General features: G+C 36.3%; 1 pseudogene; it reads left to right on the top strand.

Moving 5' to 3' along the window:
- The first annotated feature begins 1,963 nt into the window (after positions 1-1,963).
- On the top strand, positions 1,964-26,246 carry LOC122747874 (annotated as a pseudogene).

The raw sequence follows: 26,246 nt of genomic DNA, 5'->3' as shown, positions 1-26,246 counted from the left end.
ATCTGTGGGCTTCCTTTCTAAGCTGTTGATTGTTTTTTCATAATTTTCTTTGAAGCTTTCATTCCTCTCTCCATTTTTTCTTCTACCTCCCTCAATTGATTTTCAAAATCCTTTCTGATCTCTTCCAAGAAGGCTTTTTGTTCTTAAGACCAATTCATCTTCCCTATTGAGGCTTCACATATCAGCAACTTGAGAGTATTGTCCTCATCTGAGTTTGCGTTTTGCTCTTCCCTGTCAACACAGAATTTCTCAATCTTAACAGCTCTTTTCTGTTTCTTACTCATATTATGGCTTTTCATTTCTTTTTAAGTTGAGGTCTGCTCCTGGGGTACAAGGGTCACTGTTTCAAGCTTCTTGTGCTGGGAGATAGGGGCTGTGTCACTGGCTTTCTACTCTGAGGCCTCTGTGGCTTGTGAATTAATCACCTCCCCGGGCTTGCTCCCTGCACTTGCTCCTGGTGCTGGAATGGGCAGGCCTAGTCATGCCTTTCCTGTGGGTGGCCTTCCAGCTGGCAGCCTGCCCTCTCAGATGGTGCTGGTAGATCTTACAACTGGCCTGCTGTGCCACCAGCTTGCTGAGCCAGCATCAAGGGGCCTCAGTTGCTCTGCTGAAGCCAAGAGTCTCCTGCTGACTTGCCTAGACCCCCTCCATTTTGAGCTTTGCTGAACACAGTGCTGTACTTTTCCCTGATTGAAACTGACCTTAACTGAAGTCTTCTAAATTATCTTAAGTTGGAATATTGTTCCTCTGTCTTTTCTGTTGGTTCTGCATTTTCAGAATCCATTTAGAGGCTTGATTTAATGTTCTTTTAACGGAAAACAAAGGAGAACTCAGGCAACTTGCTGGCTTCTATCCACCATCTTGGCTCCACCCACCCCCTGCCCCCAGTATACTTTCAAGGTAGACTTTGAGCCCAGTTCTTTCTAGCTCCAAAGTGAAGAATTATATACCTCTCTTCCTTTCATGGCAACTAGATAGTAATAAACCATTTTTGTTGTTCAAGATAAAAACTTGATTCTCTAAAATGCTAAGGTAATATTTGCCAATATAATTTGAAGGGAAATTATGTACTCACTTGGGGCCCATCATGTAGTCCAGGTAGTCATGGATAGTCATGAATAAACAGAAACAAACTCCAGCAGAATTTGATCAGAAAAGCCCTTGCCTTGGCACATTTAATTCTGCCAAGACCCTCTCCAGATCTGCTGACTCTTTGTGTTTACTGAACCCTGGCCTATTTGTGTGATTCATGACCTCAGATTATCCTTAGTTTGATCACTAACTGGGTCCCTTTTGTGTAATTGTTTTGAAGATTAATGATTCTCTGCAATTATAATGGGCCTCAAGCCATGACAATGATGATAATGGCCATTGTGCCAGAGCTAAATGTATACCATTCACCCCATGCCATATCACAATTTATGTAAAATGGTGTTTTATAATAGGTTTAATTTTATTCAATTTATTTTATGCAGCTGAAAAATTAAAGGAGTAAGAAAAGAGGACACGGAAGCTAGTACTAGCATAACTACTTGATCTCGAGAAAAAAGTATGATATTCAACAGATTTTATATGTCAATCTGTCTAGCCATTCATTACATTAGGATGTATTGAACACCTTGCCTAGTAAAGTACTGAGGATAATACAAAAATCTACAAGGCTTGGCTCTTGCCAAGGATTCATTAACTGTTTCCCTATAACTTTGATAACCCCATGGTGTAAAAGGGGTATCAACTCTATCACCTGGATTCCTAAGTACCTAGTAGTACCAGTTTTAGAATAGAGTACAATGAGACCTGAGAATTTATCTCTGAGTATTATATGTTTCCATGTCTTTTTTTTCACTATATTTACACCAAACTCTATATGCATTAACATCATCTCTCATTGAGATAGTTACCTACTAGCCCCTCACATGCTGATGACAGCATGCAAAAGAAGGATTCATGTAAGAATTTAGCCATGACATTATGGACTACTCAGTTGGATCAGTACTATGGATGTATTGTGAGTTTGAGAAAAGCCAAGAGCTCCTGCCTGCGTACCTCTGCCTCTTGCTCTCCGTCTGTCTCTCTTCCTTCCTAACCCTTATTCTCTAACATATAAATATAGATATATACATATATGTATATTTACATATGATATATACATCTAGATATAGAGATATACATGCATGAGCATAGCCATATATATGCACATGTATATCTATTGATATAGATAATATAGATAATATAGATATGCCTAAAATACGTTCTCAGTTGAAATGGCAATGAATTCTATCACATGCATTCCAAAGACATAGAGAATGACAAAATATAGCAAACTAAATTCAAAGTCCTAAATATCCTTTGGAAATTCTGACACATGTCAGGCCTCAAATTAAAGTATATATTTATTATTTCTTATAGCTAAGAAATTTAGAATCTTAGAATCTGCCATAAGTATCATATCTTGTTCCTTGACTAGGTCAGCTGTGTCCCCTATGATCCAAACTCAACATGAAATATCAAAGCAAGATAAGCAAGAGTAAAGTGTTGGAATATAGCAAACCTGGCAGCATGAGGCAAGCTCCTTCCAGCACAACTCCCCCTAGGGTGGACAAAGAGAGAAGAAAGCAATATCTCTAACAGCTGTTGCATGGTAAGCTAATCACATCAGTACCTTATATATGTATAGTTTGACTTGATATTAAAAACTCTGATACTATGCCTCATTACTTCCTACATAAGTCCTTCCTTCTAGGCAGTCCAGATTGCTCACCATGTCATGGTCATGAGTGTGAGAATCAGAGCACCACCCTGAGGAAAAAGCATGTGATTAGCACCCAAAAACAGTTATATCTCTTAATAGAAACACCTATAAATCATGTCAATCACTGCTACCAGCCAATTAGCTTGAAGCTGTGTGTGTGAGTGTGTGTGTGTGTGTGTGTGTGTGTGTGTGTGTGTGTGTGTGTGTGTATGTAGGGACCATGCCTGGGTGGGATCTCAGAGGGTTTCTGCTCCAGAGAAGGGGTTAGAATTCTTTTCCTTTGGAAGTAGGGACCTAGGTTTGTTTTTCTTCTTTCTACATGTGTTTTCTTTACTAACCCCTAATATAATTTAATAAATACTTAATGCCCAAGATTGGTGCTATATGTTCTAATTTCAGGTGACCACTCATTAGATTTTTAGACATCACAGTTAGATTTTTAAGCTTTACAGTTTGGCTGACCACAAAGAAGAAAGCTGAACCCTGATCTTCTGATATTCTGGTTGGGTAAGAAAGTTTCCCCTATTTCTCATGTGCTGTCCCTTTAAGTTTTAAATAAGCCTCAAAGTATATACCTTACCTCTTAAGTACCCTTTTTCTAATTTTAGCCTCCTATTTCCACATGTCTCTCCCTTTACCTGTTTCAATGTATCCTAGCCTCTTAAGTTTTAGTATCATGAGCTTTTTTCCTGGTTGTTCACCTAAGCCAGGATTGAACTTGTGTTTACACTCGGTCTTTATGAATTCAAATGTTTTATTTCTATTTTTATTTTTATTGTTACTTTTCTTTGTTATAGTGAAGAAATTTTTGAGTTACAAAAAGGGGACTGATGATACAAAGAAATTAAAAACACTAAGAAAACTATGAATACCAGAACATACCACATAATACAGGGGTCTCACTTAGAAAAAAACAATTGTATCATGGGACTCTCATAAGCTACCAATTCAGCCCAGGCACGAAAAAAGCAAGGCTTATCAAACTTTGTTTTATGTTGCATAAAAAATATTTTAGCTTACTGGAAAGCCAATGATTAGAGAATGGATCTTTTGACTACTTAGCACTGAAAAATTTGCAAATGATCCTACACTTTGATTCCCCCAAAGATTTAACTTATTGGAACCTATGGAATGGAGCAAGTAAGGAATTGACCAAAAAGGGGGAAAAAGAGGGGGAATCCAAGCCTGAGCTTGAATGCAAGCCTGTCTCGCTGGCTGAAACACTAACCAAGGAAATAAAAAAGAAAAAAAGAGAAAATTCACCAGTAAAGGAGACAGAGAAGATAAAAATTCTTCCCCTTCAAGAAGTCCCAACCCATGATTAAAAGGGTATTGTAGTAAAGATTTAAGTTTATGGAGAGGAGAAATTCCTAAATTTGATGAGGATCCCACAGCAGTTATCAGCCAGTTCAGGGAAATTTTCAGAGGATATCAGCCCACTTGGAGTGATGTCACTGATCTCATGGAAATGAAATTATCCCCAGGGGAAAGAGCTTATACAATAGCTGCAACAAACTCCTTAGAAGCAACAGGAAAAGTTGAGATTGAAAGGCCTTTAGAAGACCCTAACTGGGACCCTAATATCCCTGAGCATTTGGATATTTTGAAGGAAGCAAGAGAAGCATTGTTGAAGGCAATGGAATCCTGTATTAGAAACACTGATAACTGACAAAAATTCATAGATACAGTGCAGGGACCTGATGAGAGACCTAATAGATTCTATGACAGGTTGTGTAAGCATGCCAGGCAATATGCTTTACTAGACCTATTAGACGCTCGAGATGCCCATGTCATCTTTTCTCATTTTATACACCAGTTCTTACCAGAAATATGAAAATATTTTGAAATACAGTGTCCAGGTTGGAGTTGTTTGAGTCCTGAGAGACTTAAAGACGTAGCAAAATATATTTATGAAGGAAATGAGAGGGAAGAAAGGAAAAGACAACACTTTTTAGCTTCAGTACAGGAAACAACAAGGCAGTGAGGCTGGGAAGTTGAGAATCACTATCAACCCCAGTATTGATATCAACTCCCCAGATTTTTCTATTACTACAATAAATAAGGACACTTAATGTGGTATTATAGGACTATGAAAAGAGAACAGAACGAAAAGAGATAGTTGTTTTTTTTCTCAGAGGGGTACAGAAAGGAAGAACCAAAACAGATATTATTTCTCTCAGAGGAGTACAGAGAGGAAGAAGCAAAATAGAGATAAATCTTTTCAGGGGGGTACAGACAGACAGAGGCAAAATAGACCCTTTCAGAGAGATATAGGTGACCAGAATGAAAACAGGTACAGGTTCTCTCAAAGGGGTACAGGTCAGAGAGATATAGAGTATTGATGGTGTTGGGGGGGGTAGGGGGGAAAGGACAGTGGAATCTGAAGATTTTATCTTTCCAGACCCTGAAATGTTTAGCCCTTTTGTGCCAGTCCATTCCCCACCCCAAAATAACAAACCCCATGTAACCCTTATGATTGGAGATACTTTTTATGATGGTTTATTATATACAGGAGCCACAAGATCATTCCTAGTGAGCAAACCTGACCCAGAATGTACATCTATTTGATCTCTAAATGTAGTTGCAAAATTAACCCCTTGCATAGTGAATTTGGGCCCCTTAACAGTAGAACATTCATTCCTACTTATGCCTGATTCTCCTGCAAACCTATTAGGTCATGACCTCCTTTGTAAACTTAGAGCAACCATATCTTATTCTCCAGGTGGTGGCATTTCCCTGGAAATGCAGAGGATACTGTCCACTTACTGCCAAATTTGATCTCAGACACTCAGGAAACAGTGGAGTATACATTTGAAATAATTTCTGATATTCCTGAGTCCCTATGGGCTTCCTCCTCTACTGATGTAGGTCTTAAATCTGCTGTTCTTGATATCATTAAGACCAAAGATGGCCCAGCATCATCCATTCCACAATATTTCTTATCTAGAGAAGCCATTGAGGGAATTTCTCCTATAATTGAGGCTTTGACAAACCAAGGCATAATTGTCCCATGTCCTTATTTCCTGTGTAATAGCCCTATTTTGCCAGTAAAAAACACAAGTCTGAGCCAGATGGCAAGTCTGTTTACCATTTTGTACAAGATCTGTGAGCAATTAATTTCCATGGTATACCTTGATATCTAATAGTACCTAACCCTGCTACTATCATTTCCTCAATCCCATATAAAGCAACATGCTTCACAGTGGTAGATCTGTTCTCTGCTTTCTTTTCAATACCAGTACATCAGGATTCCCAATACTTGTTTGCCTTTACCTGGAAGAATAGACAGTAGACTTGGACAAGACTTCCACAGGGGTTTTCTGACAATCCTACACAATTCTCTCAAATTTTGCAGCATGATTTAGCCTCCATTACCTTTAAAGGTTCCACTTTAGTCCAATATGTAGATGACTTACTCCTGGCTGCACCTTATGCTGAGATTTGTCAGGAAGACAGCTGACATCTGTTACTAGAGCTGCACAAATGAGGCCATAAGGTCTCTAAGTCTAAAGTACAATGGTGTCTACTTCAGGAGGAATATTTGGGTTTTGTTTTGGATGCTGTCACTTGATCCATCTCTCCTAAGCATGTCCAGACTATTCAACAACTCTCTGCTCCCTCCACTAAGAAGCAGCTAAGGGCCATTCTGGGAGAAGCTGGATATTGCAGATAATGGATACCCTCATTTGGTGAAATTACTAAGCCTCTTACATCTCTAACCAAAAAAATCTGTCCCAAAACCTTAATAGCTAGATTCCCAGTATATTTCAGATATAACAGAATTAAAGCAGGCCTTGTTACCAGCACCTGCACTAGGACCCCCAGACTACAGTAACTCTTTTACCCGTTTTGTACATGAATAGAAGGCAGTGGCTTCTGGGATCCTGACTCAAAAATTAGGACCTGTCCAGCACCCAGTTGCTTATTACTCCAGTCAACTTGATTTGGTAGCTGCTGGTGTGCCACCTTGCCTTAAGGTGATGGCAGCTATTGCCATGATCTAGTCTTTAGTAACCCTCTAATCGTGCAATGCCCTCATGAAGTTGAGACTCTCTTACTATGTCATAGGACACAGGATTTTTCAGATCAAAGGCTTCCTAGATATGAAGTAACCCTGCTACAAAATGAGAGAATCACTTTAAAGCATTGAATGGTCCTTAACCCAGCAACACTGCTCCCTGACCTACCACTCTCATGGGAGCCTTTGCATGACTGCACCTCCCTAGTTGATATAGCTGAGAAACATCAAGATGATCTTTTTGACACACCCTTAGGGACCCATGATTTTATCTTCTATACTGAGGGTTTATCTGTTATGTGTGAGGGTACCAGTTATATAGGTGCTGCTGTAGTTTCTGATTATGATACCATCTGGGCAGTTTCTCTGCCTTCACATCTTAGTGCACAGGCCGTTGAACTTGTGGCTTTCACACAAGCCTGTTCTCTAACCAGAGGAAAAAGTGCTGTTATTTATAATGATTATAAAAATGCATTTAGTGTTTTTCATGCTGTAGAGATGCTTTGGATGCAAAGAGGATTTTTAACATCTGATGGCAAAGCTATTGCTAATGGAGAATTTATTAAAGATTTCCTATCTGCCTTAAAACTCCCATATGCCTTAGCTATTGTTCATTGTCCTGATCATACATGAAAAAGTGACCCTGTTTCAAAAAGGACTGAATGTGCTGACACTGCTGCTAAGCTTCCTGCTTGGGAATTCACTGAACATGTATTTAACCTTCCGTCTTCTGATAATATTTCCATTTCTCTTACTTATGATAGGTCTGAAGTAGAGAAGTGGAAAAAGAAATTCAAGGCTAAAGAATTCAGTGGGGTCTAGGTGACTTCAGAGGGGAAACCACTTCTTCCCCAGAGCTTCTATCATCAGGTATGCCTGTCTATTCACAGAAAAAAGCCATTTTCACACAAGGAATTGTAGACTCAGTAAAAAGGGTTTGGATTGCCCCTGGAGTTACTAATGTGCCTCTTGTTCTGTCTATCAGACTTATAATCAACATGACTTCAGGGCTAAAGATTATGGAGGACGACCTTTAGCATATACACCTTTTGAGCATCTACAAACTGATTATATCACAATGCCTAAGGCAGGACTATATAAGTTTTGTCTTGTTATAGTTGATCAACTCACTTGGTGGGTAGAAGCTTTTCCATGTTTCTCAAGCAGCAGCTGCCTTTGTTGCCAAAACCCTCCGTAAAGAAACAGTCCCTTGCTTTGGCCCACCAGCCCACATTGATTCTGACAATGGCACACATTTTAGTGATTCTGTTTTATCCCAAATTTACACTTTTTGGGGAGTAACTCGAAAGTTCCCTACACCCTACCACCCACAAATCTCAGGCCAGTTAGAACATATGAATAAAGAGCTTAAAAGCATGATTGGCAAATTGTGCACTGAAACTCATTTGAAATGGCATGATATTCTACCCTTGGCATGGTTCTACCTGCACAGCATGCCAAGAGGAGAACTACGTATATCACCTCATGAGATGCTTTTTGGCCATCCTCTTGTCCAAACAAAACCTTTTTCCCCAGTATATACATCATTGGTGGGGGGAGATACCTCTGTTGCTTACTATATACAGGAATTACAAGCCAGGCTATGTGAACTCCATGAGGCAGGAGCAGCAGTACAAGCTGGTCCCTTGGACTTCTCCTTACATGATTTGATACCAGGATACAGTATATATATATCAAAAATTTTCAGTGGACTTGTGGAACCCAGCCAGCTAACTATTGCTAACAACTCTGACTGCCATCAAAATTGGAGAGAAGAACTCATTGATACATTGCTCCCACGAAAACTTGGTACCAGCATATGTAGACCATTGAATTTCATTGTCTCTTATTTTTCCATGTGTATTTTTTTATATTCATCTCTCCAATTTTGAACCAATGCAAGATGGTTTTGATTTCATAATGCAATATGAATTCTGGGAGTACTGTGCTCCCATATTCTAAATTGTTTGTTTTTTCAACTGATTTTTTGATCAAATTTTGTAAAGCATTTCCCTGTCAAATTGGTTGCCATGGCAAATATAAATTAATTCTAGAAGTATTATTTTTGCTAAGCATAAAAAAGTGGGGGAGCATTGGCAAAAGTTTTTTTCATATTCATGTAATCAAATGTATTATCATCATCATAAATAGGAACATATTTTGCAAAATAATAATATGATAATATGTGATTTGGGGATTTTAGATATTGAAATAAAAAATATTCTAGACTTACTAAAATAGTCAGTTCAAATGTCACATAAGGGTTTCTTTTTATGTTATTGCAACTACATTTTGAATCAATAGTATGGGCTTAATTTTATAGAGATTCTTTTTTTTAAAGATTGTGCTTTTACTTGTATTAAAATATATTCTGATTTTTCACAAAGGTAATTGTATGCTTAGTAAAGACAGTTATTACTTGGAATTATTGCATAATTATATATTATTTTCTGAATCTGGGCACATTCACATTTTTTGCAATTATTATTATCCTCAATTTTTAAATCCATATGAGACTTGGATTATGGGAATTTATCATTTAAGACATTAATTGCCTTCATTCTGAGTTACCAAATGTGAGTTGGCCAAAATGCCATCCAATCACAAGAGGAATACATACAAAAGCAGACATTGAACTGTCACATAAAGGGGAGATATACATGAAGTCCAGGTACTGCAGTGCCTTGGGAAAGGCCTAGAAAATGGCTATTGGCAAAAGTTGAGGTTGGATTTTCTCGGTTTAAATTTCCCCCACATGGCACAAGGTGGCTAGGCTATGAAATCTCATTTGACACCTGACTTCAATTCCCCCTCCTATATGCCTGCCATGATGGACATCTCAATCCTATGCATCTGTTATTTATTCATTATTTCTCTGTTCTTTTATGGTAACCCTCAAAATTATCTCAGGTGTCATGATGAATAGAATGTTGGATTTGGCCTTGACATCTGCTATCAATTATATTAGATTCTTTCATTTCTCATAATGGCATTAGGATAATTAGGCAGATGATGCAAAAAGTGGTGAAACAAAGATAAAAATTATTTTCTAAATTAATATCACAATTGTCTTCCCAATTTATTCTCCACAGGGGGGAGTGTAGTAATATTAAATTTTATAGAATGCTTCCCTTTTTTGTATATTATATGTTTCATGTGTAACAACTGGACAATAATTGTAAAATCTCTAAAAGATTCTGAATTTCCTTAGACATTGTAAGGTCTAAAATTATGGCTGTGATGTACAAAATCTAATAAATGGTAGACGTAAATTAGAAAATATATAGCACCAATCTTTGTGCATTAAGTATTTATTAAAGTATATTAGGGGTTAGTAAAGAAAAACACATGGATAAAGTATGAGATTTGTCTACTCTCCCTATTCTGCTTATCCCTACCCCTCTGCCACCAAGCCCCTGTATAGAACCAAAAAGACCTTGCTTCCTCTGCAGCTTCTCCCAGAAGTCTCCTGTGAAAGAGGAAACACGGCCATCCTCACACACAGCTCCAAGTTAATTGGTTGGTAGCCCTGATTAACATGACTAACAGGTGGCAGACATGACTTCCTGATGCCAATCTGACCTTTGAAATCCCAGAAAGGTCACTTCCAGACACTAAGTCACATGCGTTCTTTTCATGGCAGAGCTTGCCTGCAGTATCTTTCTCAACAGGTTGGTAGCACTCTATTCCTTACAACATGTTTTTGAGAACTCTCATTGTTTGGTTTGGTTATTGGCAAAGCTATTTAAAGTTGTGTTAAGCTCAATTTTGTAGGAAAATTTCCCAGCTGATTACCAGTATTTAAAACACCTGAGGGACTTTACAATCACACCCTGAAACTCTACAGCTGAGACTTGTTACTTGATCATCAGCATCCACACCTGAAAGACATTCTACAAGTACATTCAGAGGACATCCCAAGAATTATCTGAGAAAAGACTTCCAAAGACTGAAATGGACATTTTCCTGTTTTCCTTTTCCCAATTGTATATATTCTTTATAATGTCCACTTACTAAAGTGGAGTGCCCCCTTTAGTTTTTCTCTATTTGTAATGTCCACCTGCTAAAATGGAGTGTCCCCTTTAGCCTTTGTTTATGTGTCACTCAATTCCTTTTTCTCTCCTTTAATTCCCTTTACTTGGTTAGTCATAAGCATCTGTAATGTAATTGCTTCACGTAAGGAAATGATGTTATTTCACATGAAGCACAGGGGGGAGTGAGAGAATCAGAGAACCACCCTGAGGAAAAAGCATGTGATTAGCACCTGAAAACAGTTACATCTCTTCATAGAAATGCCCATAAGTCATGTGAATTACTGCTACCAGCTAATTAGCTTGGAGCTGTGTGTGTGTGTTTGTGTGTAGGGACTGCACCAGGGTGGGCCCGCAGAGGGCTTCTGCTATGGAGAAGGAGGGAGAAGTCTTTTCTGTTGGAGGTAGTGAGTGGAGCAGCTTCAATTCTTTCTATGCATGTTCTCCTTACTAACCCCTAATATACTTTAATAAATACTGAATGCCCAAAGATTGGTGCTATATGTTTCTAATTTAAGGTGACCACTCAGATTTTTAGACATCACAGTTAGTATTTTAGGCTTTACATGATCATGTCATGGTCACCCTTTATGCCATACTTTTAGTAATAGCATGTGGCTTTCCTGCAATGCTTTCCCCTTTGCTTTCCATTTCTCTGAGTCCTCAGCCTTGCTGCATAGCAAGCCTTCTATTCCTCACTAATTTAACGATTACATGATTTATGTGAGTGAAATTTTCCCCAACCCTTAGAGTTAAGTGATTCAACTATGTTTATAATCAGTATTTAACCTTTAAGTTAGTTCTTTGACTAAAAGAATGTGATGTAAAGTGCTTTACCTATTACTTTCGTAGCTGAAATTAATAGTAATGTAACAAATAGGAATAGATATTATGTAATATGTTCTTATGTATTGTGAACTAGTCCCTTGGCCAACATCACATGTTTATTTGTAATATTATTAAATGGTCAATAAGGTACAAAAAATAGTATCTTTGGATTGAAGGAAACAATCAGCATTAAAGGTTGTTTAACTTTAGTGAATTGTCTCTAATATTGTATATTTGGCTGATTGCCAGCCATGATGGGGCACCCTTAAGCTCCTGTTTATGATTTTTTTAGATAATGACCATATGTAAAGGTACATATTCTGAACCATTGGAAATAGGCTCAGAAGAGAATAATGATGGAGTTATGTCTAAAATTAGTAGGGTATATAAGCATTTTAGCCTTGCTGGGGTATAAAAATCCCTGGATCCCTAGGCTTGGGGTCTTTCAGCAGGCTCACTCCTGCCAGACACTGGCTTTATTGTGAGAATAGTACCCTCTCTAAATAAACCTATATTTCTATGGCTTGGAGATGACTTTGCTGTTTTTTTTTTTTCTTTCCTTTGTCGGACTTATAAATTTCCACAACATTTACAGGCAATTATAATCTGTATCTATTCCACTAAGGCCTCTTACTCCTAGTAGCTAAGTAACAGTGAAAAGAGTAATATGATCCCAGGCACTTATTTGCTATATTACCCTGAGCAAGTCACTTAAATTCTCTCTGCAATAATTTCCTTAACTAAAAAATGGGTATTAAAATAAGACTTACCTTCCAGGGATGAGGTAAGGATAAAATGAAATAATATTCATAAAGTGCCTGCCACATAGTACATTTGAGTTGTTTAATAAATGATTGTTGTCTTCTCTTTATGTTCTTACTCCAGTTCTTCCAGGAAGATACTCTCATATCCTATGGTAAGTAAATAAAGGCTCTCTTTTTAGAGTTCCCTTTTCACTGACTCCATGACATAATGATCGCTTTTTATCACCACCAATTCTATCTTCCTTTTCAAGAATCTTTCATGGATCATAACAACTCTCCCAACCTTTTCTAGCCACTACATACCGTGTAACTATTTTGTATGACAAACATGTATAAAATGTGTGTCATAGAAAATAACATGATACATAAATAATATGATACAATAATATACATTACATATTACATACAAAAATTTAATTACATATGTGTATATATATTCATGAATATCTTCTTTCTCTTAGTAGTTCATTATGTAGTCAGTTATCATTTATTTAGAAATATGTATATATACACATATGTATGTGTATATCTATGTGTGTTTATATGCCTTCATATCTCTATATCTCTCTGAGAGCATGGATAAAGAAGTAAGAGATAAGAAGGATTCAATTGCTTTTTTAATATTGTTATATGTAAAGTATTAAAATAATATTTTTGAACTAAAAATAGTAGTTAAGTAGTTTCTGTTCAATTCCTCATAACTTTTGTAACCCCCAAAACCTTGTGATGAACAGAAATTCATCTTGTTTCAAATTGCTTTTTCCAGTCTTTTCTTTCTGCCAAGATGCACTCAAGTGAGATTCATTCAGCTGTTTTGAGCAATATGAGCATGAATTAGAAACTTTATCTACTCTAGAGAAAAGCATTTCAAACATTTTTCCCCTACCATAATTCAGAAACAGCTGAAGCTATATAGCTCCCAACTTGACAGGATTGCAAATCTCATTGAGCAAGGGAAATTATGCCATATTTAAAGAAAATCGATTAACTATTTTTAAGTTACAACAATTTGAAATAATGCATCAGAATAGATACAGTAAGCTATTCTACTAGCCACATCAACTAAGGGTATTTGAGTTAAGGAGGAATAAGCTAAAATTCTATAATTAAGGAAACTGGGCTAATAGCAGTCCCTGGGCAGGTCACTCTAACTCAAGAGTTTTCTTCATTAATAATATAATGTCAAATTATGTTTTATGAAATTATTTTCACTGTCACTTTAAGAATGTTAAAGCAATATGCATAGTTTTGCATAAATCTTCCCAATCCCACCCCACCCCCAAGCTTTGTTCTCAGTGGAAAGAAGATTTGGGTTCAAATCTTGCCTCAGACAAATTACTGACCATGTTTGCTTCAGTGTCCAGTGTTCAGTATTCTTGGAAACTGTCTAAGACTAGAAGTTGTAGGGAAAATGCTTGTCTGAATTATTGGAGGTAATTTCTTTTAATGGGAATTCTGTATAGTAATGAAATAGAAATGTATGGGAATTCTACATAATAATGAAACCACAAATCCAGCCCCTATTTCTATTTGTTTAATAAATAAAAGTATGGCCAATATTTGTTCAAATTTTACTTACCAAACTTGACATTCAGATATTTGTTTCAAACTTAGTATGTAATGGTGTTATATAAGTAGGGCTTGCATCAAGCTGTCAGCCAGTAAATATCTGAGGTCTTGATCATTTTACTATGTGTTCATCAATATGACCTGTGAGAACTGAGGAAGCATGAGGTGGCCTTTCTGAATTTATGAAGGTTAGATTGGTGTCAGAAAGTTGCCTGGCATCCAGAAGTTTATGTCTATTCATAGACCACCTGTAAGTCATGCCAATCAATGGACCAGCCAATTAGTTTGGAGCTGTGTGTGGGGAATGCCCCTCTTCTCGTTCTGAAGGGAACTTCTACTGTAAGCCACAGAGGACTGGCCTTTTTTTTTGCATTGGGGAACCAGCTGGTGGTGGCAGAGGCAGGCAGAGGCAGGCAGAGGCAGGCAGAGGCAGGCAGAGGCAGGCAGAGGCAGGCAGAGTAGACAGAGTGGACAGAGTAGACAGATCTTTCTCCATGTTTTCTCTTTACTAACCCCTATTACACGTTAATAAATGCTTAATGCCCCAAGGACTGGTACTATGAGTTTCTAATTGAAAGCAACCATACATTAGATTTTTAGACATCACAGATTTTTTATACATCACAGACCCAAATAGTAAAGAATACAGAGATTGAATATTCATTAAAAAATGTTTAGTAATTTTCAATATAAATAGATGGACAATAAATAGATATTTTGACAAAACATTTCCCAACAAACACTCAGGCAATTTATTACAAAGAACATTCATTCCCCAATACAAGGAGGAAAAATGAAGGAAATGAATGAAAACATATTAAGTGGTTACCAAGTACAAAAATACTGTGCTGAGCTCTGAGGATACAAATGGGGTGGAGGGTGGGGGAGAAGACAGTTGTGCTCTGATAGAACTTTCTTTTTTTTTCTCATAGAACATTCTAATAGAGTGAGACAAAACGAGGGCTGTAGTAAAGATATAAATGCTTATTGGTTTTGGGGACACAGTGACAATAAGTATGTAATATATATATATGTGTGTGTGTGTGTGTGTGTGTGTGTGTGTGTGTGTGTGTGTGTGTATGTGTAAGATATTGTGCCAGATGCAGGGGATACAAAAATGAAAATGAGTCAGTCTTACCCTCAAGATGCTAATGCAGTGATTATGACTAAATTTCCTCTTATTTCAATCAGTGGGTTTTTCCACTGTACCTGAATTACCTTTCAGTGATTAGACCAGCACTTTAGGATGATCATTTTGACAGGAGAGTGGAGGATGGATTGGAGTGGAGATAGACTTGTGGCAGGCAGATAAATGTACAGGTAATTGCAACAGTCCAGTATGAGACAATGAGAGCCTCCACCAAGGTGGTAGAAGTGTCAGAGGAGAGAAGGGTTGTATTTGAGAAAGAAAAAGGTATTTGGCAAGAAATTGGATTTGAGGGAGGAGGTTAAGAAGGAGTGAAGAGGGGGCAGCTAGGTGGCACAGTGGATAGAGCACCGGCCCTGGAGTCAGGAGTACCTGAGTTCAAATCTGGCCTCAAACACTTAACATGTACTAGCTGTGTGACCCTGGGCAAGTCACTTAACCCCAATTGCCTCACTAAAAAAAAAAAAAAAAAAAAAAAAAAAAAAAGAAGGAGTGAAGAGTCAAGGATGATTCTAGGTTTTGGGCCTGAAATTATGAGATGGTAGTGTCCTCAAGAGTAGTAATAAAATTTGGAAGGACGCGAAATATTGGGGCAAAGATAATGAATACAGTTTAGAACATGTTGGGTTCAAAATGTCTGTAGGACATCAAGTTTTAGATGTCAAATAAATCAGTTGGAGATATAAAGTCAGAGAGATTAGGACTGGATAACTGGATTTGAGAATCGTCATATAGAAGCTATCTGAATTCATCATAGTTGCTGATATAACCAAGTGTCATAGAATAGAAGAAGAAAAGAGGCCTCAGGACAGCCCTTTGGGACATACATGATTTTGGTGGGAGGTAACATCTTAGATGTTCCATAATAGGAAACTGAGAAGGAACACTCAGATAGGAAGGAAGGTGGGAGAGAAGACTGCCAAGAAAATAGAGGGAATTTTTTTTTTTATCAAGGAGAAAGAGGAAAGAAGGGAGGGAAGGAGAGAAGGAGGATGAGAAAGAGGGAAGGAGGGAAGCAACAAAGAAGAAAGGAACAAAGAGAAAGAAAACAATGAATTCTTCAAATATTTGCAGAAAAGACAGAAGTTCAAATGGAGCACACACTGGCAAAACTGTTTAAACAAACATGTTTATTTTCAAATATAATTTAAAATAATATTCATGTTAAAAAAAGAAAAAGGTCAATCTCTTTGTTAGAAACTGGGACAAAAACAGAGATGGTGGGAGAGTGAAGAAAAAGCAGCTTATGTAGAATGGTTTCAGATTTCTCAATAATATAAAATTCTCTGGGAGAATTCAGAGATATGAGAGACTTTCAGAAGGAAGAGAATTTTTAGAACAGTTTCTGTAGGGATTGAGATAAAAAATAGATTACAGAGGGGTTGAAAGACTGACTTGGTACTGTGAGGCCCAGCTGAAATTGTATAACAAGAATTTTGGATGTGTCCAGCAATCATGTTTGTTAGAAAGTGCACGGCTGCATTCAGCATCTTGTAAGGAGTGGCCAGTACAAATCATGGTAATAATCCAGGGCTGAGGTTTGGCTAGAGATTATTGGTAATAGGAAAAGAGGGCATGACATTCAGGAACAGAGAAAAGTTTAGAGTTGAAATGGCTAAATATCAGTTAGAGATTTGAGAAAGAGGAAAGTGAAGTAAGAGTAGTAGACATGACAAGTCTGAATGGATGAATGGATTGAAGATTTAATTGAGGTCAAAAAATGGATTTAGAAAGGAAATTTATATGATCCATTATGATATATAAATGTATTCCTCACAACAAATCCATGATTAATCAATTCAAGTAAAATCTTCATTTCGCAGTAAGAAAACTGAGGCTGAGAGAGATTAAGTGATTCATTTGCCCACAGTCACACAGTTAATAAAGGGCACAGTAATTATTCAAAGCAAGCTGTAAGTTCATCTTTTTGTCTTCCTTATTTCAGCTCGTATCTGTATTACTTATTAAGCTTCCACATTTCAATTTCTTTGCTAATCTCTTTCTAAATCCTCTTGAATATTCTCTAGTAGGATAGATGGAAAACTCTATTGGGAAAGAAAGAGTAGCCTTTAATTAAGATTTAAGAGGGTACATTCCTTAACGAAAATGCATATGGCAGAATTATTGACTCTTATGTCAGTCACTAGCTCAGTTCACTGGCTGATGATATTGATTGCTGAAGCACTAACAAATAATGGAGCCATAAAAAGAAAAATCCAATTGCAAATTGCCATGATATCAGTATCCATAGATATTAAAAAGGAGACAAGTTACCTACAGGTCATTTGAAAATAAAACCTATTTCATCAATGATTTACTGCTTTTTTATTTACCAAGCTGTTGTGTGTGCATTAGGGTTTTTTTTTCTTTTAAGTACATTTTGAAGAATGGAAGCAACATTAGATGATTGAGTTTGCATGAAACATGCACATTTCAAGTTCAACTGCTAATAATTTTCCTACATGCAGATAGGAATGATAAGATTATGTATAATTAAAATGACCAATTTTATAATTATCTGCTGTTATCTTCAGTCATTTAAATATTTAACATATATTAATGAAAGAATTACCTCTCAAAATGCTAAAATCTTCATGGAAATAAAGCTGCAGGTGACCCAAAGGTCAATAGATAGATCAGTGGTGAGTACACAAAAATATTCAATACATTTCCAGTGATAACCTATGCCCAAGGCATTGTATAAGGGATAGCATCAATAATATAATAAGAATTAGAGATTTAATAGGAAAATGAATTATAAAATAGGAAAAAGGAATTGACCTAGACATGTACTATAAATGGTGGATGATAGAGGGAAAACATTGGGCTCCAATGGAACGCTAAATAAAGGATTCCATCACTTTGCTTAGACTCTCTATGGTAGATCTATGGAAAAGCATGGGTAAGTATCACTTGGATGAAAAGATATAGATAAGTTGTGATCTATATTGATGGATGGAAACCTCAACAGAAGAGATCACAGATCCCATGACATACAATATTAAATAAAACATTTCTCCTATTTAGTATTTTGTTTGAAAAAAACCTCATTTAAATTTATACTTCAATAAAGTGTTTTGGGGGTGATTTTTTTGTTTTTGTTTCTTGTTGTTATTGTTGTTTACTGAAAGATTGTGGATATTTCCTTAAATGCCACAGAAAGCATTGAATGTATATTGACATACCTTATGTTAACTCCCATTCATCTGCTCACAAAAATCTGCCACAGAAGTTATATGCAAACTGTTGAGGACCTTCCTCCTGAAATTTCATGGTTACCAACGATGCATTGGGCCATTCAAATATTATCCCCATTTCACTACATGCATAGCCCACATCCTTTTCTGGTTAATTTCTCTGATGATATTCTCTATACATTTTTATCTCAGATATATCTACATTACTAATATATCAAGGACTATTAATGTACACAACACAAGCCTCTTCACTTTCCTGTGTATGACCCTAATCATTAATTCTTTGAAGACGTCATGTTCTCTGAATTGAAGCCATGTAGTGCCACCAGTAAAGCATACATGTTACAAATGTGGGCCGTTGTTTCAAGAAGTTCCAGCTCATGAAAGCACTGAACATTCCCTAAGGCAACCCATGTATTCCTTTTCAATTCTGGGCTCACTCTTCTATCCCTTTGTCACATTTTCCCACATGTGTATTCAAGAAAGCAGATCTATACCTGTTTATACAGCTGTTCAACACTGTCTCTTTGAACTTAAGTAGCCTGGACCTTGGAAAGTAGACATAATCTACAGCCAGGATAATACTTCAGACCTTTCCAGGATTAGAGGGCATGTCATATCTTGTGCTCTACTGACATAATTTTAGAGAATCAAGGGTCATTTCTATGGTTCAGTGTTGTACTGAGACATTACTTGGTGGAGGCTTTTATTTAATATCTTATTTTTTTTTAATTTTGGAAAAACTAAAGAAAAATAAGTCATATAAATTGGTAATTTCTGAATTTACATCTTGCCATAGCATGGTCTAATGGGCAGAACTAACAGACTGGACTGAGTCCAAAGGAGGGCAATTAGTACAGTAATGAGATAGACTATGGCATATGGGGATAGGTGGAAGAACCCAGATTTTGTTCATGCTGAATAAAAAAGATTTAATATAGGATCCGAGAGTTTTCTTTAAATATTTGAAAGGCTGTCATGTGAAAGAGGAATTAAATTAATTGAACTTAACTGCAAAACATAACATTTTAAAATTATGGACCTGGGTATCTAGACTTCATATAAGGAAAAACATATCCTTGTCATTATAGTTATCCAAAAATAGAATGAACTTCCTAGACAAGTAATGAGTTTCTCATTATTGGAAGTCTTTCAAAAAAAGCTTGACAATAATTTATAATTCACAGTTTTTTTTTGTTATTTGGTCACTTCAGTTGTGTGCAACTTCCCATGATCCCCATTTGGGGATTTCTTGGCAAAGATACTGGCATGTTTTGACATTTCCTTCTCCAGCTCACTTTAGAGATTAAGAAACTGAGACAAATGATGCAAATTGACTTGTTCAGGACCCCATAGCTAGTAAGTGACTGAGGCCAGATTTCAACTCAGGTCTTCCTGACTCCAAGGCCATTCATGTATCTACTGAGCCACTAACTGCCTCATAGTTTACTATACTAGCAATGGAAAATAAGAGAATACTTGTACAGTATATTTAAGTTTGATAAGCACTTTTTAGATATCTCATATCTTTTACTTTGCTGAAGATTCAGTGCCAATTCAACCTTAGGAAATATCAGCTTTTCATCTACATATTAGATAGGAAAATATATTTTTTCAATCGCCAAAAATCTGCTTTTACAGTCTCTGTCTCTTTGAGAATGAAATAAAAAACACACTCATGATAAAAACATGTACAGTCAAGTAAAACAAATTTCTTCACTTATATCCAAAAGAAATATATAAACACACACATATACACATATATATGTATACAAGCACATGCAAACATATATATGTATGTTTATACATACATACATACATATGCATACAGCAATTGATTCTCATTTGGCCAGAAAACCTGAGGGTCTTCCCCTCCCAGACTGATTAATTTATTTAATTAAGTAAAAGAGGACATTTTTTGCCTCATTTATTACCTAGCCTTAATTCACTGAATGGGTATTGACTCAGACAAATTGAGACCTGTGAAAGCTTAAAAAGGCCAAGGTATTCCACTGCATACAGGGCCATCTCCAGTTATTCTGATCTATATCTTGCTACTGGACACAGATAACTTCAGAGGAGAGAGTGAGGCTGGTGACTTTGCACAGCCCTCCCTCATGTAAATCCAATTCACTGTAAGTTATGACAATCCTCATCCCATACACCTCAATGTCATGGTCCACTTCAAGAACAAAGGACAAACAATAATAACATACATACATATACACGCATATACATATATATATACATTCTATGTGTGTTATGTACACATACATGTGTGTATATATATGACTGTCAAAAAATCATGTAACCTTTATTTATTTATTTTGTTCCTATAGTTTGTCTATAAATCACAGCAGTTTTCCAACTCCCCTATAATGAACTTATGATAATAAACAAAGATAGGCAAAATCATCAAATATTGAATCATCCCCTAAAGAAGTATATCATATGGTCCTAGCAGAATATGGTAAATTTGTCTACTTGTTTATTGTAAATATTTGAAGGAATAACATTGTGAGATTTAAAATTAGATATTAGATCATAAATCTCCCCTACTTAACCTTTCCCTTAATTTATCTCCCAGACTAGTAAATGGAAGAAGCTTCTGGTTTTCTAGATAGACCTTTTATTGTATGGTAGTCACAAGGTGATGTTGATTAGAAGGATAGGAAAGTAGAAACACAATACAAATCATCTTAAGTCTAAGCTTAGTCTATATTCCGTATAAAACTAACCAAAAGAGAAGGCCACCTTTGGAGAGAGAGAGACCATCTGTGCAGCGCCGTCAGGAGACCAGCAGAGCCGGAAAAAGCCTCACTTCCGTTCTCTCCTTGTCTTTTAAGCTCGCACCCCGGAATTCGAGTGCATAGCAGGTAGTCTGACGTGCGCAGCAGGCAGACTTGGTCTCCTCCCCAAAAGGGTGGTCTTTCAAAAAAACACTGGTGTCTTTCAGTTATCCTAACCAACTGTTAAAAAAAAACTTTCATATTTTTTTACCACAGCATATAGATATTAAAGTCATATGTTTCTTTATTGTCTCATTTCTTGGCTTATGTTTCCTGAGCATTTCTATACTGCTCTATTGTTAAACTTCTGACACTGCAGATATTCAGTGAGTTATCAAGCCGGGTGGATTTATGTAGACAATTTTCTCACTTCACCTTCCTTTTTTGTCTAAAGTCTGTTTTTCTTTAGATTTTCAAAGTTCTAGGAAAATATTTTTCAGCTTTTCTTATATAGAAGCCTGGTGTTTTAAGTTATACTCCAGAAATTTGCATAGTTTCTGTAAGTTTTTCATAAAATTCTTATCCTTGATTAGCAGTAAAGATCAAAATAATTTTTCCCTTAAAGTTCTCTTTTCATTGTCCTAGAATTCATAATCCTACTCAATGTTTTATAGATTTTTTTTCTGGCAATTTTTTTGTACCTATGAGTCACTATGAGAAGAGCATGGTCATCCTCATTAACAAGTCATAAGATGATAGAGTCACTGGATTGAGTCCAACCTCCCCAATTTTTACAGAGAGGGAAATTCAGGACCAGAGAAAATTAAAAACTCTTTCAAACCCTTACATTTAATAAGTGACAGGGCTGGGATTTGAACCTAAATTCTCTGACTCATATACAGCATTCTTTATTTTGAACAATGTTATTTGGAGAGATTGTTTCTTCCCAAGCATGGTTCTCACAAAGACACTAATCTTATCTATTGTTATTGCTAAGTTTTTAAATAGCTACCTCTATATTCTTCATACATTGTTCTTCTGATGTTTATTAGATGATTTATCACCAGATAGTTCCTGTTATCATTCCCTCAAAGTCAATCAGCAACTTCTTTTGTTAATAGTTCTATATCTATAATCTCAATCGGACTCTCACTGTAAGAAGGCAATCCTTTTATACCTTCCTAACAAATTTGCTTTCCTACTCACTAGAGCAACTATCTTTTGTATTAAAGGAGGACATTTAGTATATTTTTCAATGAAGTATCTTTTCCTGTAAATCAATCTCCTCATTTCCTCAATCAGTAATAGGATTCCCTCCATTTTGACATTTATACACAATAGTTTTGATCTTCATTGCCGTAATTTTAGTTAATTCTTTTTTCCCTTTCTGAATTTTTTCACTTTTAAATCCTCATCTATAGCACTGAGATACTGCAGGCTAAGCATAATCACTTCTCTTTTGTCCATATCTACAAATCTAATGAAGGATTTTATACACCTTTGCAACAATACACTATTCGCCACCATTCAGAGTGATGACAATGAATCTGTCAGGGTCCATGTGTCTGCCATTTGCCTTTTAAAATGAAATTTTAAATGAGTTGGTGGAGGTACAGAGCTTGCACAATTTGGTTCAGAAAACCCAGCCACTTCTAGCTCCACTGTTGCTTTAGCTCATGGGTAAACTCAGCTAGATCTTCCAGGTTTAAGCTAAAGAAAAAAAAATCCCTTATATAATGACCTGGGAGTGGAGACAAGTGATTCAGAAATAGAAAGCAGCTGGTTTAAAAATTTTGAACTGATACAATTTTAACTGGAAGTCAAGAAGGTAACGATAACACAAATGAAATTTAAGAGCAAGAGAACAAAACAAACTTTAGTCTTTGCTCAAGTGATTGATCTGAAAAGAGGGAGCTCTTTAGATAAACTGGCAGATTAGAAATACTGCATCTCTTGCAGCAGCAGGCTTAAAGGAGCATGTACCCAATGAATTTTCTACAGGTGAAATTTTGATTCCATTAGCTGATGTATATGATCTCATGTTTCTTACTGATTATAAAAAAGTAGTAAAATTCCAAAGTGAGGAACAACAAAGATAGCATGAGCTAGAAAGACAAAGACTGAAAAAATAGAAAATAGATATAAAGACAGGCATGAATCCAGTAGGTTTTCAAGATGACCAGATATAGATTGTGATTACGATAAAGATTATTAGTGAGAAAGGATGAAAAGAAGTAAGGGAAGTGCTATCATTGCAACAACTACTTTATTTTATCATTTTCAATTGTGTCTGACTCTTCACAGGGCCATTTGAGGTTTTCTTGGCAGACAGTAGATTAGTTTCCCATTTCCTTTTCCAGTTCACTTGTCAGTTGAGGAAACTGAGGCAAACAGAGTTAAGTAACTTATCTAAGGTCATGAAATATGTAAGTGCCTAAGGCCACATTTGAACTCAGGAATATGATTATTTCTTATTATAGGCTTCGTACTCTATCCACTTGTCCCCAGATGTCTGATATTTACTTATCTAATGGTGTTTTGTTTAAAATTCTAAATTGTGGGTTCTAATCTGTACCCCCTCCCAGTCTTGGGGGGGGAAGCTGGCTAAAATCACTGATAAATTCTGCAAGAGTTTAGCCTTTTAAAGATTTATTAAAGCTTGGATCTATTTGGTATAGCCAGAGAGACAGAAACCTTTCCTTTCCTACCAGCCCATGTGAAATTCTGGCTCCAAGCTGATGTCCCAATTGACAAGGAGGGGGCTCCTGTTCTCCCTTCTGCCGCCGTGCATGCCTTCCTCACCAAAAAGAGAGTTCTTCTATGAGCAAGCGTCCACTTCCTAGTTGCTCTCTCCATCCCGCAAAGAGGAGGTCCTTCAAGCTGATTGGTTGAGAGTGGTCTCTTGCTGATGTTAGTAGTAACCAACACATAACTCAGGGCTGGCCAGATGTGGCCTCCATCCAATCATCTTTAAGTAGGTACTTAAAGTCAGTTTCTCATTCTCACCCAATTCAAACAATACTAAATCAATCAGGTGGGGCCCCTGAGCATCTGCCAAATTCAATTATTTTATCACATTCGAAAAAGAAAAAAAACAATTCCCCAGAAATTTTCTTTTTAAAAAGGAATCAGAACTTCATTCATAGTCTTCTAAAACTTCTATTTCTTACTCTGTCTATGATGAAAGAAAGAGAACACAATTTCCAACAGGGGAAAGAAATCCCTTCCTTGTTTATAGTGGTGGTATGCTAGCTCATAAAATCATGGAGAAGTATCACTTCCAGGAAGACTAGAGACTTAGAAAATGTGAACATTCTCAATTTAAAAAGGCATGTAAGTGAGGTGGCAAGATTTTTGTTGGTGATACTACAGAGAAATATGCTTCCAAGAAATCAGATTGTTTGTACCTTGGTTTTCCCTGTAACCAAGGTTGCTTTTTTATGGGTCAAAGAGGAAATAACATCCACATTCATTTCGGAATAGAAATCTATCTTACCATACAGGAAAGTAGAAGGGAAGAAAATAAGATGAGTGGGAGATGATAAAAGGGAAGGTGGATGAGGGGAGAGAATAGACAGAAGAAAAATACTTTTCAGGATGAATAAGGTGAAAGGAAAGAGAGTAGGATAAAAAGGGGGAAATAGGATAGAGGGAAACATACAACTAATGTGAAAAAATTACAAATTTCTCTAATAAAGAACTCATTTCTCAAAAAAACAAAGAACTAAGCCAAATTTATAAAAATAAGAGCCACTTCCCAATTGATAGATGGTCAAAGGATATGAATAGGTAGTTTTCAGATGAACTAATCAAAGCTGTTTATAATCATATGAAAAAAATTCTGAACAACTATTACTCAAATAAATTCAAATTAAAACAATTTGGAGATACCACCTCACACCTATCACTTTGGCTTATCTGACAGAAAAGGAAAGTAATAAATTTTAAGAGGGGATTTATGATGAAAAATTCTATCCACCTCCAGAGAAAGAACTAATAGTGTCTAAATGCATATCAAAAACACTTTTTTAAACTTTAATTTAATTTTTTGGGGGGTGGGGGGAGGATGGAAGACATATGTCCCCCCCCCCAGGATTAATATAGGAATGTGTTTTGCATGACTTCACACATATAAACTAAACCAAATTGATGATGGCAGAGGAGAAGAAAGCAGAAAGAGAATTTGGACCTTATTTTTTTTAAATGAATGTTAAAATTGCTTTATACACAATTGAGGCAAAATTAAATATTAAATAAAAATTTAAAAAAATAATTACTGGATTTAGTTAAAACCATGATAAAATAAAAAGAGCTTAGACATATTTCAAGAAATCATGTAGGAAAAGTAATCCAATATCTCAGATTCAAAGGGTAAAATAAAACTTGAAATATTCCACTTATCACCTCCTGAAAAGGATTTGAATATTGGAAGGGATGTGGGAAAAATGGAATGTTAATCCACTGTTGGTGGAGTTGTAAAACATCCAGCCATTCTGGAAAGCAATTTGGAACTACATCCAAAGATCTATAGAACTGTGCATATTAGGTTTATATCTCAGACTTCCAAAAAAAAAAAGAGAGAAAAAGATCTATTTTCAGCAGCTCTTTTTGTGCTGGCTATGAATTAGAAATCAAAGGAATTCTCATCAATAGCTAAACAAGCTGTAGTATGTATTCATCATGGAATAATATTGTACTCTATGAAATGACAAGCAGGATGATTTCAAAAAGGCCTTAAAAGACTTGTATGAACAGATGTATAGTGAAGTGAGCAGAAGCAAGAGAATGTTGTGCACAGAGACAGCAGTATTGTTTGATAAAGAACTGTTAATGACTTAACTATTCTTAGGAATACTATGATCCAAAACAACCCCAAAAGACTACTGATGAAGCATACTATCCACCTCCAAAGTACTGATATTAACTGAACATAGACTGAAGCTTGCTATATTTCACTTTCTTTCATTTTTTCTTTTATTAAAGCTTTATTGTACATAATGCTAATATGGTAATGTTTTTATATAATTTCACAAGTATAACCCATATCTGATTGCTTACTGCCTCAGGGAGGGGGGAGAAAAGGGGAGAAAAGAGGGATAAAATTTGAAACTCAAAACTATGAATAAAAATGTTTATTATTCCCAGACTCTCTCTGCCCTTGCACATCTCTGGTCCTCTTTCATCTCTGAGCCAGGTAACCTTTCTTCCTAG

The sequence above is a fragment of the Dromiciops gliroides genome, chromosome 3 (genome assembly GCF_019393635.1).
Source record: "Dromiciops gliroides isolate mDroGli1 chromosome 3, mDroGli1.pri, whole genome shotgun sequence".
NCBI classification, from domain to species: domain Eukaryota; kingdom Metazoa; phylum Chordata; class Mammalia; order Microbiotheria; family Microbiotheriidae; genus Dromiciops; species Dromiciops gliroides.
Note: the sequence above shows the minus strand (reverse complement) of the source record. Positions and strands in the feature narration are given on the sequence as shown.